We start from the raw sequence: 12,455 nt of genomic DNA, 5'->3' as shown, positions 1-12,455 counted from the left end.
TCCAGCAGCTCAAGAGAAATGAGGGTGCTGCAGCACTGACATCCCAGCAGTGGCACTGAGCATGCACACAGACACTGTGTGTGTGTACGCACAGCACATGCATGTATAGATGCGGTACATGTATATGTGCAGTTCACCTATAGCTACACAGCCACACAGCTCAGCACATGCACAATGCCTAATCCCTAACAAACAGCACAAGTGGCCTCATCCTATTCCCCTTGCTGACAAATCAGCATGAAAGCACATGAGCAGAAAATATACATATATCTGTGCAATACAGATTCCTGCAGCTGCCGGACACACAGTGTGTGCAGCCTATCCCCTAACTCCCGCACCACTTACCCCAGTCACCAGCTGGCCTGGCTTGCTGTGTGCTGGCACTTGCACACACCATCATGTATCCTGCGTGCTGGTTCCTTCAAGTGCTGGGGCTCAGGGTTCCCTCCAAGTGCTGCTGCTTCCACTTCCTTACATGCCCCAGGCAGCAAGCAGAGCCCCTCATCAGGAAGACAGCTATAAAGAGAGCTCAGTCAGGAGACATGGAGTGGCCAGAGTGGCACCCCAGTGCCCTTTTTGTCCCCTTTTCCCTCTGTTTTTCCATGCTTTTTCCTCCCCGGACTGCACTGGTCCCTCCCTTTCCACCCCTCTTTGTTCTTCCCACAGACATCCCATGATAAGCCCTGTACAATCCCTGAAGGTTCTTCTTGGCATCCCCTAGCAAGTCCTGTGTGCCTTTGTGTAATCATGCCTTGTGTTTTCTGGACAGACGAGAGTGCTGCGCCCCTTGGGGCGGATGCAGGGGCCCTGGGGGGTGTGTCAGCGTCTGATCCCAGTGCTATCCTGTCCTTTCCTGCCCACTGTCTCTGGAACACAAACATTGAACAATACATCAAGAATGTTGCTTTTCTATTTCTTTCCAATAGCTGTAGCCTGCAGGACAGGCTCCTGTGCTGATACTGGATGGAAAGACTGCTGAATATTTTTACCACAAGACTACAGGAATGGTGAGTTATAACTCTGGCATTTCATGACAACTTTTTCTTGGTAAATTATCCCCTTCATGTCTAGTGTTCAGGGATTATGTGCTTTTTTTAAGTATATGTGATATTTTTAGAACACTAAAAGAATGTCTAATTTTAGTAGCTTTTGCAACACATTACTCAACTCAGACTGCAACAGGGAAGAGTTCACTCCTCTGAGACAACTTTTTCCTACCAACACACACTCTCCCATTAAGGCTGGAAGAGGGGAAGAGCCCACGCTGTCTTGTTTCATAGCATTTCCTTCCCTTCATTGCTGCTGCCCGGCACAGGGAGGGAGCTGTGGTGGCCAGAGCCACTGCTCTTATGTTAACAGCTGCCACAGCCACAGGGGCTGGGATACACCTGGGTCAGTGCAAAAAAAGCCCTATGCACCAAGGTGATGGGGCTGCTGTGGGCAGGCTGCCTGGTAGGGGTGCTGTCCCAGCCAGGAGTTGGTGCCAAGCCAATAAGCAAACAGAGTCAGAATCCTACAGAGATCCTTTATTCTTAGCAACCTATGGTGCCCGCAGCTCAGCACGTGGACACATTTCCTTTGAGATTTGAGGAAGAAAAGCATTTGCATGTGCCTTAACTTGCTTCAACTTGTTTGACCCAGGTCTAGCACTTAGCAAGGCCCCTGCGGGGTTTGCCCATGGCCAGGCTGTTTTCCCACCTCCCCAGCCCATACCTGCAGCTGTACCATCTCCTCCAAACATTGCCCAGTGGAGCCATCATCAACGCCCCTTGCACTGGCCAGAGGAAGAGAAACCAGATTTTTCCTTCAGACTGCAGCTTCGGGAAGGGGGCCTGGCTGCCATGACACGGGCATGGCCGTGAGCCAGCCCTCCCCTTGCCCTAGCTCCCCCACCTACGCAGGGCAGGAACATCCCTCTGGGACAGACACATTTTCTCCTCGGGGCAGCGCCAGTGACAACCACAGCGCAGGATGTCTCTCGCTCGCCGTCTCCCCGTGACTCAACTAGGTCAACCGAAGGCAGGCGGCAGGCAAGCAAGGAGGCAGCCGTGGTGCAAGTGGGGTTTTCTCAGCTTGTGTTACTCCCGGCAGGATTAGCACCATAATAATTGTTATAATGGGTAAATAGTATTTATGATTATGACTCATCAGTGACAACACTGCTGTCTAAAAAATCAGCGTAGGTCTGAATAGAGATGTTGGTTGCTACTGGAAAATAAAGCCCCTGTGTTTTTATGGGGCACCCACACTTGTCTGGCTGTTGTGATGCACCAGCCCTGCTTGGCAGGCATTGCTTTCCTACAGTAACACTGGAGTGAGTGGGGACATTTTAAACCCACTGTCCCCAAGGCATTGCATCAGGTCAGCAGGAGAGTCGGAAGAGCTTCCTTTTGATCTGCTTTTCTTTCCGGTATTTGTTTGATATGTTTTTTTTACTGTACTTAAGCTGCAGAGAAACCAGCATTTTTGCTGGGTGGGGGGGGAAAAAAGGTAATTGGTGGTTGAAAAAAAATATTCTAAAAAATCCCAGAGAAGTTCAACTGATAATGCAGTGGAGTCATCTGCATAGCGCTAGGAGCGGGCGCACTCATGTCTCTCCAGCCAGTGATATCATCAATACCACTATGACTTGTGCAGAATATAGGATGGAACAAACAGAAGTGCCGGTGTTGGCTGGAAACGTTCAGGTGCAGTGTGTGCCTGCAGGCAGGGCTGTGGCCAACCAGAAGCCCAAGTCACATAACGGCCTCTGGCCAAGAGCCACACTTGGGTGCTAAACTCCCCCAGCATCTAGAGAGAGCCATGGCACCTTTTGGCAGCCCTCCAGCTTACCATTTTATCCAGCGAATGATCAGTTTAAGCAAACTTTGTCATTCCTAATTGCTGCAACGCATCAGCCACCTTTGGCCAAGCCCTGGCCAAGGAGGGCGGGCAGGCTGCCTGCCTGCCTGCATCTTTTCCCCATCTCAAATCCAGCCCTAGCACAGACTGCTAAATGTCAGGATCCCATCCTCAGCTTGACTCCGGTGCAGAGATGTGATCTGGCCATGCGGAAGGCGGTGAAGTGATGAGACTGGCTTTCAGACTTGCAGGCATGGGGAAGCTGCTGGAGGTACCTGCTGTTTGGGAAGCCAGCTCCTCCGCAGCAGATGGCTGCAGCAAAGGAATCACGTAAGTTCCCAGGAGAGTACACTTGTGGTTACTCAGCACCAAGTCACGTGTCCCAGCTGGTACTGACTCCAAGAGAAAGGAGTTTGTTTGTCTTGGGTTTCCTGTGGGTTCTTGCAATATGAATTCCCTTAAGTTACTGGATCTTGACTTTCTTTGAGACTAGTGCTCTCATTTACTGCATGCAAGGTCCAAGAGAGGATAAACTACAGGAAATGACCACGAGGAGCAGCAGTGATGGGATGGTGATGGCTCTGTCGTGCATCAACCTGACAAGGTCAGCCACAGCCGTCCTCACGGAGGGCAGCCAAGGTGCTCCAGGTGCAACTGAGGTAACAGCTCCTTCCCTCACAGTCCCCACGTTCCTGAAAGCAGTACTGTGTTCCCATAAAAGCTGTAACAACTTGGATGTTTTGAAAGGTCCTCACCAGCGTTGAGGGGCTCCAGACAGTGCCACACTGCTGTGTTGCAGTATTGCTTCTTGTCAGGCTTGCATGTGAGTTTTTTTTCTTTAGTCCTTCACCAAGATTCTACCCCACTGCAAAGCACATCTCATCTGTGCAGCTGTCTTTGGGAAATGGGCTTTTAACCTACTTTATTATTTTTAAAAAAAGGAAATCTGCAAACATGGCATCTGTGGTGCACAGCACAGGCCTTGGGGTGTGAGACAATGTCACAGGCTCAAGCAGTTCTCACCACTAACCTGTCCCCTGCAGGTCTGTGCCCAGAGCTGTGCCAGTGCTGGGTTATGCTTTCCCTGCCCTTGACGTCCCCAGCCCCAACCCTGCCATCGCTGCCAGCTCCATGCCTGCGACCCCAGTGACTGTGACCTTGCAACCTCATCCCGTTATCTGGCCAACAGCCATGTCACATCTTCATCAGCCTTTGCAGGAGTGTTTCCCACCCTGCATATGGCTGGTGGCTGGCTGTGGCCTCAGCCGGGGGCTGCAGCCTTGGGTCTCTGCCCCCTGGTGCTCTGACTCACCAAGATGAGTCTGAAAGAAAGAGCTCTCATAAAATCTACAGGAAGACGCCTGCGAAGATAGAGATCTCATTTACCCAGACACCACCCAGCAGATAAAAAAGCAGCACTCTTGTGCCCAGCAAGACCCAAGACCTGCTCCCCGGGTAAGCTCTGAGCCAGGAAGGTGTAGAGCGCAGCAGGGACACGAAGCGGTGAGCTTCAGGCTAGTGATCCCAGGAGAGAATTGGACTTGAGATGAGGTACTTCAAAAATAGAAAACTCATGTCTGAAATGAGCAGAAAAACCACAGATAGGGACAGTGTGAAGATGTGGCTAAACTGCTGAGGAATTCCCCCGATGGAGTGCACCACGGCAGCAGCCCCAGCCGCTGCCTCCCAGCCCCACGCGGCCACCATGGAGCCAGGGGGAGGCTCGGGGGGATTTCTGCAGGGACTAGGGCAGCACGTGGGGACACAGAGCCTCCCGCAGCAGCCCCACCTCACAGCTCCATTTCTCCAAATGGTAAGTGAGCTAGGGTAGAGCATGCACCTGCCTCAGCAGTGCAAGGCAGGTGGCACTGCTACCATGCCCCGACATGCCTTAGACATGCCTCCATGCTCTGCTATCTGAAAGGATCCTTAGTACTTCTTCCCTCCCTGCTTTCAGTTCTGAAAGCAGTCGTAGCTCCGTGCCTCAGACACGGCAGGAAACACTCCCACGATGCCCTCAGCGCCCAGGCAAGGGGTCAGCCTGGCCCCTGACATCAGCCCCACGCAGAGGGCAGCGTGAGGCTGAGGCTGCATTTCCAGAGGGACTAGATGGTTGTTTTGAGAAAACACTGACAGCTGGGGTTGTTCCAGCCCCACAGCTGTCTGCTTCAGTGCAGGCTCTGAGGGGGAGCCACTGTTTTTTTATTCCTTTACAGTTGCCATTGTCGGAAACCATTAAGGAACAAGCCAGCAAAGGCCCGGAAAGATTCCATGAGTAACGATCTTGGAGCTTTGCCCAGGTTTAATAAAAGAATAACAAACAACACGAATAAAAGGAGAGCAGGCAGTGCGCAAGCGGTCTCCAGTGGAAGCAGGTTCTGTGAAGTAAGTCCATGCTTTTGGTTATTTTTTACATACTCCCTTTGTACTAGGAGCAAAATCAAGTGTTGTTAAGTGTCCGTTTCTGAGCCTGGGACGGGCAGAAGCATTGGGGTACTAGAAGCACACCCTTATTGCACCACCAGGAGAGGCACCCCTGGAGCTATGCTCTGCCTGCAGCTCTCCAGAGCTCCCGGCTCATCACGGTGCTGCCCCACGCGCCTCAGGGCTGAGCTAGAGGTGCCTGCAGTGCTGGGTGGGCCCCAAGGCAGGCAGGCACAGCTCACGGCCCTGCGGAGCTCAGCTGAGGCCAAGCCTGAATCCAGCCCCGCAGGGCGCTGCGGGAGAAGGCACGGGCTCACTCGAGGAGCTTCAGAAAGGGGAAACGTCGCGTTATTCCACAGCACACGCAGAAGCACGGCTGTGGTTAAGCACCAGCTCTGAGGTATTGCTCATTTGCATCGTGTGCTACCTCAGGCGCTTTGATGTCTCACGTGAGGTTCTGGTGCCCAGGGTGCCTGGAGCTCCCGCACAACCCAGCAGGACAGCTGTGCCTCTGCTTCTCTCCGGGCCACCTGGGTGGCTGTGTGCCCTGCTCCATCCCTGTCCCCGCAGCAGCAAGTTGAGCCGGCAGCAGCGCAGCACCCAAAGGACACAGCAGTGCTTCCCCATTGCCAGCAAGGGATCCAGGATCAGGTGGGTGCCTGTGTCCTCTCAGGCGCAGGGGAGGATGCTCCTGCCTCAGCTTATGCCTTCGTGTTACTGCTGTTAGGTGGGGCACACCTCTGTGCTCCTTTGTAGGTGCCACCCAGCAGCCTCTGTATTGTCAGAAAAAGGCCACCCTACCTCCAGAGCTTTGTTGTTGTTTTTTTCTGTATAGGATTTGGCTGTTGATGGCAATTGGCTCTTCAGGGACCAGCTCATCCCTTGAGTACTGAAGTGGGGCACAGCATTCCATATGTGGCACACAGACTTCTTGGCCGCTTCAAACCCCAAGGTATGAATGCATCCACCAAGCCCTTGGGAGCTGGGACTGCCCATCTGGGGTGAGCCATACCACTGAACCCACAGTAGGGCACAGCTGGGCTGAGCAACAGACCCCAGGACACAGTGCCTTCAGCATGGCAGGGCACAGTGGCCATTCATCACCGCCAGCAGTGACCACAGCTGCTGGAAGGGTGAGCAGGGCTGCATTGGGTGCTGTGTGTGTGCACGTATGCCTGCACCAAGGCGTTTGTCTTTTCCTCTTTTGTTTTTTCCACCCGTGGGCGTCCTGAAGACTCAAATAATGCAAATTGCCCTCGTCATTGCCCAAGTGGGGTGAGGAGAGGCCAGAGACCCTGAAACCAGAAGTAACATGCAAGGCAGAGGGTGCAGCACACGGCTGGAGGGGCATGTCCTCACTCTGGCTGACAGAGCCCATGGGGTGAGTGGCAACTGCCTACACACTGCATCCAGTCCAGCGTCTACCACACCGTGTCTTAGTTTTGAAATCGAGAGCTCGGCTGACAGTCCATACACGTAGCTCCCTATGCTGTGTTTTTCTTGGCCACTCCAGGAACAGTGTCAGGAACCTGCAGCACAACCCCTCCTCTGCACGCAGGTGAAGGGGAATGCAATATTCTCGCCCACTCATTCAATTCCTTCCGTCCTGCCACGCCAGTGCTTTGCTGTTTTCCCTTGGGAACAAGGATGCTGAAGATGGCAGGACCGCACCAGCTGTTTTGGAAACAGGATGCCTGCATTTGGGTGCAGCACGAGCTCTGCTTGAGTGCGTCAGCAGTGCTGCCTTCACAGCAGGCAGGAGTGAAACTGAGAAATCTGAAGCGGAGGGATAATGCAGCCACGGCATGAACAGCTCCAGGACGCTCGGCTGAGCCGTGCGTGGGGGCGTGGGGACAGGCCACAGCACCTCCTCACCATTCAAATGCGGGCCAGAGAAGGGAGCTGTGTCTCAGCAAGGCACCTAGCACAGGGGGCACAGGCTGCTCCATGGGGCACCCACAGCTGTAGGGCAGGAACAGGGCCAGCTGGTGAGCAGCAGCCAAGGAAGCACAGCCAGTCACAGTATGCTCACACAATGATGTGGGACATCGGGCCCGGAGGGCCACCAATGCCCAAAGTTGGCAGAAGCACAGCTGTTGCTCCCCAGGGCTCTGCACAGTGCCTGTGGCAGCTCTGGAGGATACACCAAGCCCAGCTCTCCTCCAGCCTTGGACAGAGATGCACCTCCCCTCTTCTCCTGATGCAGTCCTGACAGGACAGGAGGGTAACAATCAGGCTTCACAATGGCCACGCCATGCAAGGCAGCTGCCCTCCCTCTGTGCTCCAAGATACATGCTCCTGGAGCTGTTGCTCACAGGCTCCCTGAAAAGCTAAGGAGTCCAGACAGCTTACTCAATAGGAGGGAAGCACACAGCTGCAACACAGGAGAATGCCAGTGGTGAGGTGCTGACATAGGTAGCCCAGAGGAGCTGAAGGTGCCCAAGGCCAGGTTGGATGGCACCCTAGGCAGCCTGAGCTGATGGGGGGCAGCCAGTCCCCAGCAGGGGGCTGGAACTGGGTGAGCATTCCAACCCAAGCCATTCTGTGATTCTATGAAAGCCTGCTAAAGTCCAGAGGACTGTTATAGCTAAAAACCAGCCCCCCACTGTTGTGAGCAGATGAGGATGGAGAAAAAGGTGGTAGGTGAGCATTAGTCTGAAACCAGAACTTAATCTGTTACAGGCTTTAAAAACAAACAAATATGAAAAACAAACAAATATGAAACAATCTTCTGGTGAATATTTTGGAGAAAGTGAGGGCAGAGGCAAATATAAAGCAGGCTGCTCTGCCTTGTGATTTCTTTCTGGTGGGAAAATAGCATTTCTAATTAGAAATGAAAGTCTCAGTGGAAAATGTCTGAAATGTTGCTTTTCCCTAGAGCAACACGAGAGTATCATCTGCTACCATCAGCATTTCATACAGTTTAATAACAAAGTACAAATATCTGAGAATCAAGGCTGTAGTTCACAGCAGGGCTTTGTGCCAAACTCCTCCAGAACAACACCTACCCCCTCCTGGCTCTGCCAAACCCCAGCTGGAGGATCCACTCCTGAGATAGACATCAAGTGACCTGGGAGACTGCACCCCAAATCACCTGTACTGCTGTCATCTAGCAGACAAATGGGAAGACCTCAAGCAGGCTCATCTACCATCAGCTGCAGCAAGGTGACTGTTCGCCAGGGCCAGGCCACCATGTAGGATGTAGCAGCAGCTTACTGCATGGCATGTGGTAAGAGGCATAAGGAAGAATGAGGAAAAGGGGCCACGGCTGGGACTTGGATAGGAACACAGCTGCTACACTCCAGAACAAGGGCCAAAGGTCATCCAAGGGCTTTAAAAGGTTATGGGCTGCTCTATGGCACGACCCGCAGCCCTTCTTGCAGGCAAAGGTGGCCCCAGCTCCTTCTCTTCTTATCAAAGTAGAGTTTCAGAAGTGGCGTGTCATTGCACAGAAACAGATATCTGATTCCGGGCACTTTTAAATGCAACAAAGACATAGAAAAACCCACCAACAGGAAACTGGTTTCAGAAATTCAAATGGAAACAATGCTTTAATAATAACTAGCCCTTTTATAACATACAGCAGTCAAGGCAGTCATTGAGCTGACACTTGTCCTCTTCAGTCATGATCCCTGGGGCACCACTCAGACACCAAGCCAGAGGTAGCCAGGCGAGCCCTCGAGCACCTTCCTGGCCAGCCAGCAGCAAAGGGGAAGGCAGGATGTGGGACAAAGCTTTCAAGTTCTTTCAACGTGCTGTACCCTGACTGTTACAGGAGGGCCAGTGCTTCAACAAGAGACCCAGGGGCAGCTCGTACCGCTCAAACACATAATCCTTTTAACTTACATGGCCCTCAAACAGAGCAAGTCCAGGCCTCCGAGACTTCACATGAGCATCCTCAGGCTCAGGAGAGTCTATGAATGTGAAAACCCCATCAGCCAGATGCTATCTAGAGACAAATTCATTTCCCAGCAATAAATTAATGTAAAATACTGTAAAAGAGAACTTCACTTGTACGAAGCATTTCTCAGTGAAAAGATTATGCTTACACAGTAATATTCATCCAGTTAAAACTCAATGCTGCTTCAGCCTGTTGTGAGCTAGGAAAAAAGCAAACATAATCTGATTAGGACCTTTGACTACAATCAAACTCAGTCCCAGGACTGCAGGTACATTACAGAGGCAGCTCAGTGCTGGCCAGCAGCCTGTGCTCAACCCAGAAACCTGCACCTTGTCCCTGTCACACAGCCTCACCTGAGCAGCATCTGCAAGGGATGCCTAGGACACATCACACAATGCAGAAGATGCAATTTCTTGAAGGAAATTGGATCTCCCTGGTCTCAGCATGAACTAAGATCTCCTTACCCTCATGCAAGAGAAACACTAGTGTTCCAGCCCTGATGTGTGTTTCTTGCAAACTTTTTGCATTTGTGCAACAAAGGTGGGGATTACCAAGTAAACAACATTCCCTTCAGCCCACGTTCGCCTCAAGGTTTGGTAGGTATTGGCATTCTCAGACACAATGGGTGCATTTATCTGATCCAGCCTAGCTTCCCTGTCCCTGGAGGGACTTGGCATTCACCAGCAGCTTCACAGGCTCTGGGGAAGCACAGAGCACAGCTCATGGAGGAATGCTGTCCATCTCTCACCAGAGAACAGCACGGCCCCGAGCGCTGTTGGTACAGCATACCCTCATACCAGGAGGGAAAGGACAGGACATACTTTGGGACTACAGCCAGAGACACATGACGTTTTTTTGCCACAGAAGCTGTGAGGCAGATCTGGCAAATTCTCCTTCAAATCAAACATATTGGTTAAGAAAGGCAATGCCACAAGCAAACCCTTCAGCTCTCAGAAGTGATTTCCTTCTAGGGGGAAGGAGTTGTGCTGTTGAAGGCATCCTCTGGCAGCACTCACTGTGCCTCTTGCTAGGAGAGCCTTTGTTGGTGTCTCTTCTGCTACAGCACTGCCTCCAATCCCTTCTGAACACCATCCCAGCCTGGTAAGCACATCCATCACCACCTACAAGTCCCTGACAGGGAACAGGAAAACCCACACCTCTCTGCAGCTGCTCTCTCAGGAATGGGAAGCCAGCCCCTCTTCCACAGAAACAGTCTTTGATAAGATCCATCTACAGCAATAGGTCGCATGCTCCCTTCTAACCCCAGGAAAATAAACGGTGGTTTCCTTTCTCAGTATTGGCTTGGCTCAGCCAGACAGCAGAGCATTTCTGCAACCTCAGTTTGGGGCGCCTGGGCATTCACAAATACCGTGCAATCTTCCATAAATTAAAGCAAAATTCTAGGATGAGTATGATAAGAAGTTGTAGCCTGAACTACAGTAAGAGACTCTTGATGTAAAGAAAAGTGCAGGACTATAGAAAAAGCCTTCAGTGGTGAACTTTGGCAATCTGTCCTGCTTTTAACTGAAAGCTTCCATTCCAAGTCTTTAGAAAACATCCATCAGGAAGTTTAGGCCAAGCTCAGCCTACCCAGAGGGACATGGGTCTTGGGGCACCTATGAAATAGGGCTAACAGAATTTCCTTATTCAAGTTTTTTTTGTGTAGCAGGTGTCCCAGTTAACCTGCTTTCTTTAGTGTGGAATTGATGACTCGGCTCTTCAGTACAAGAGGCTCTGTCTGCAGGGCCTTCCTTCTAGCACATACAAACAAAAGAGAGCAGCAGTTCTTGCACTGTGTCTCATATTGTGTTTCAGAACTCACTTGTGATGCTCTCAGAGGCTACGTGCTCCCTTCAGACCTGAAATCCTCAGAGCTGCCACAAAGTTTCTAGCAAACAAACTCAATGCTTTCATTTTACACCAGAAACAACAATGATCTGGGAAATCCCCCTCCCATGCTCCAGAGTCCATACTTTGGGTAGCTGGAGATCACCCTATACAGCTATAAAGGTTCAGTGTTGTTTTTAAGATCTATAATGTAAAAAGTCACTGGGGTAAACTTTTAAGATAAGCACACCGAGCAGTTCAGAGCGAGCCCTCAAATAAATAAAAATAGCAGTTGAGAGTAGGGGACCAAAACAAGTCTTCATTCTCCTCCCTCCCACTACCCTCTTGCTTAACCCCACACTGCCCTACCTCAATAAATACAACCTACCAATGTAGAGCTGCTCTCATTCTGCCAGGCCCTACTGGAGTTCTCTGCCGTTGCCTTTCCCAGCTTCTCCATAATCCTGAATCTTCTCAGGATGGGAGCTGCTGATATCTGTACAGACACTGCCTCTTGCTGTGCCTAACTCCAGTGCACATCCCTCACAAGGATGTAGGAGAACCATCTGCACAGCTCCTTGCTGCAACTCTGGCCCAACACAAACACGGTCACACGGTTCACGAAATGAAGTTACAGACAGGTAACCAAGAAAAACCATCAGGGACACACCCTCTCCTTGGTTCTCAGGGGTGCAATAGCAAAGGAAACTACATGGGAAATGGAAAAGTCTACAGCTCTCCCTTTCAAATACTTTCCAGACAAAAAGCAGAATGAAGAGAAGCCATAAGCTTCCTCTTCCATTTTCTCCCAGAGGAAGCTGTTCCAGTTCCACTATCTGGATGGCACAACAGGAACAAAGACCCAAGTCATCTTTCAGCAGGTACATGTACAGCTGTGGTTAAAAACACAGTGAATTAACTTCTAACGTGAATGCTTAGTATGTCTTCATAAGCCTGTTCTCTTTGGCACCTGAAGAGCACAGAGATGACACAGAGACAGTAATGCACCTGAAACACCACAGGTGGAGTCCAATCCTTTATACAGCCTGACCTGAATGGCTCCCTGCAAAATTAAAAGTGAATTTGCTGTCCCATCTCAGGGATGGTGAAGCTGGGATGCCTGAATCCTTAGCTGTACTGACAGGCACAGAGGCTGCTTCTTGCCCTAACTCCAGACAACTCCTGGAATGTTTGAACACATCTACCTCAGGACAGGGATTAGACAAGGACTAGGCTGACAGGAAAACGCTACCCAGAACTCTGATTTTACTGCTTATTTGGTAACTGGTGAGAGATCCCTATGACAACCAGTGCTCATTTTTCATATTCTACGATGCAGAATAGTTCAGAAGGCAGGCTAGAAAAAGATGTTCCCTTTTTATCTTGTTTTCTCATCTTCTAATCAGAAGTTCCCAAGTATGTGTCAGTTTACACAACCGTTCATCCTCACATCCTAACAGCC

At 51.1% G+C, this 12,455-nt stretch overlaps 1 long non-coding RNA gene across 14 annotated transcripts; it reads left to right on the top strand.

Moving 5' to 3' along the window:
- Positions 347-9,270, top strand: LOC110402550. Of its 14 annotated transcripts, none has more exons than XR_002441183.1 (4): positions 347-1,007; positions 3,085-3,171; positions 3,358-5,916; positions 6,101-9,270. It is a non-coding gene; the product is annotated as an uncharacterized LOC110402550 (long non-coding RNA). The 14 variants fall into 14 exon arrangements; XR_002441179.1 differs by having other exon boundaries at positions 347-3,500; positions 3,589-3,664; positions 3,885-5,916; XR_002441185.1 differs by lacking the exon at positions 3,085-3,171.

Source organism: Numida meleagris, chromosome 7 (genome assembly GCF_002078875.1).
Source record: "Numida meleagris isolate 19003 breed g44 Domestic line chromosome 7, NumMel1.0, whole genome shotgun sequence".
NCBI lineage: Eukaryota > Metazoa > Chordata > Aves > Galliformes > Numididae > Numida > Numida meleagris.
Note: the sequence above shows the minus strand (reverse complement) of the source record. Positions and strands in the feature narration are given on the sequence as shown.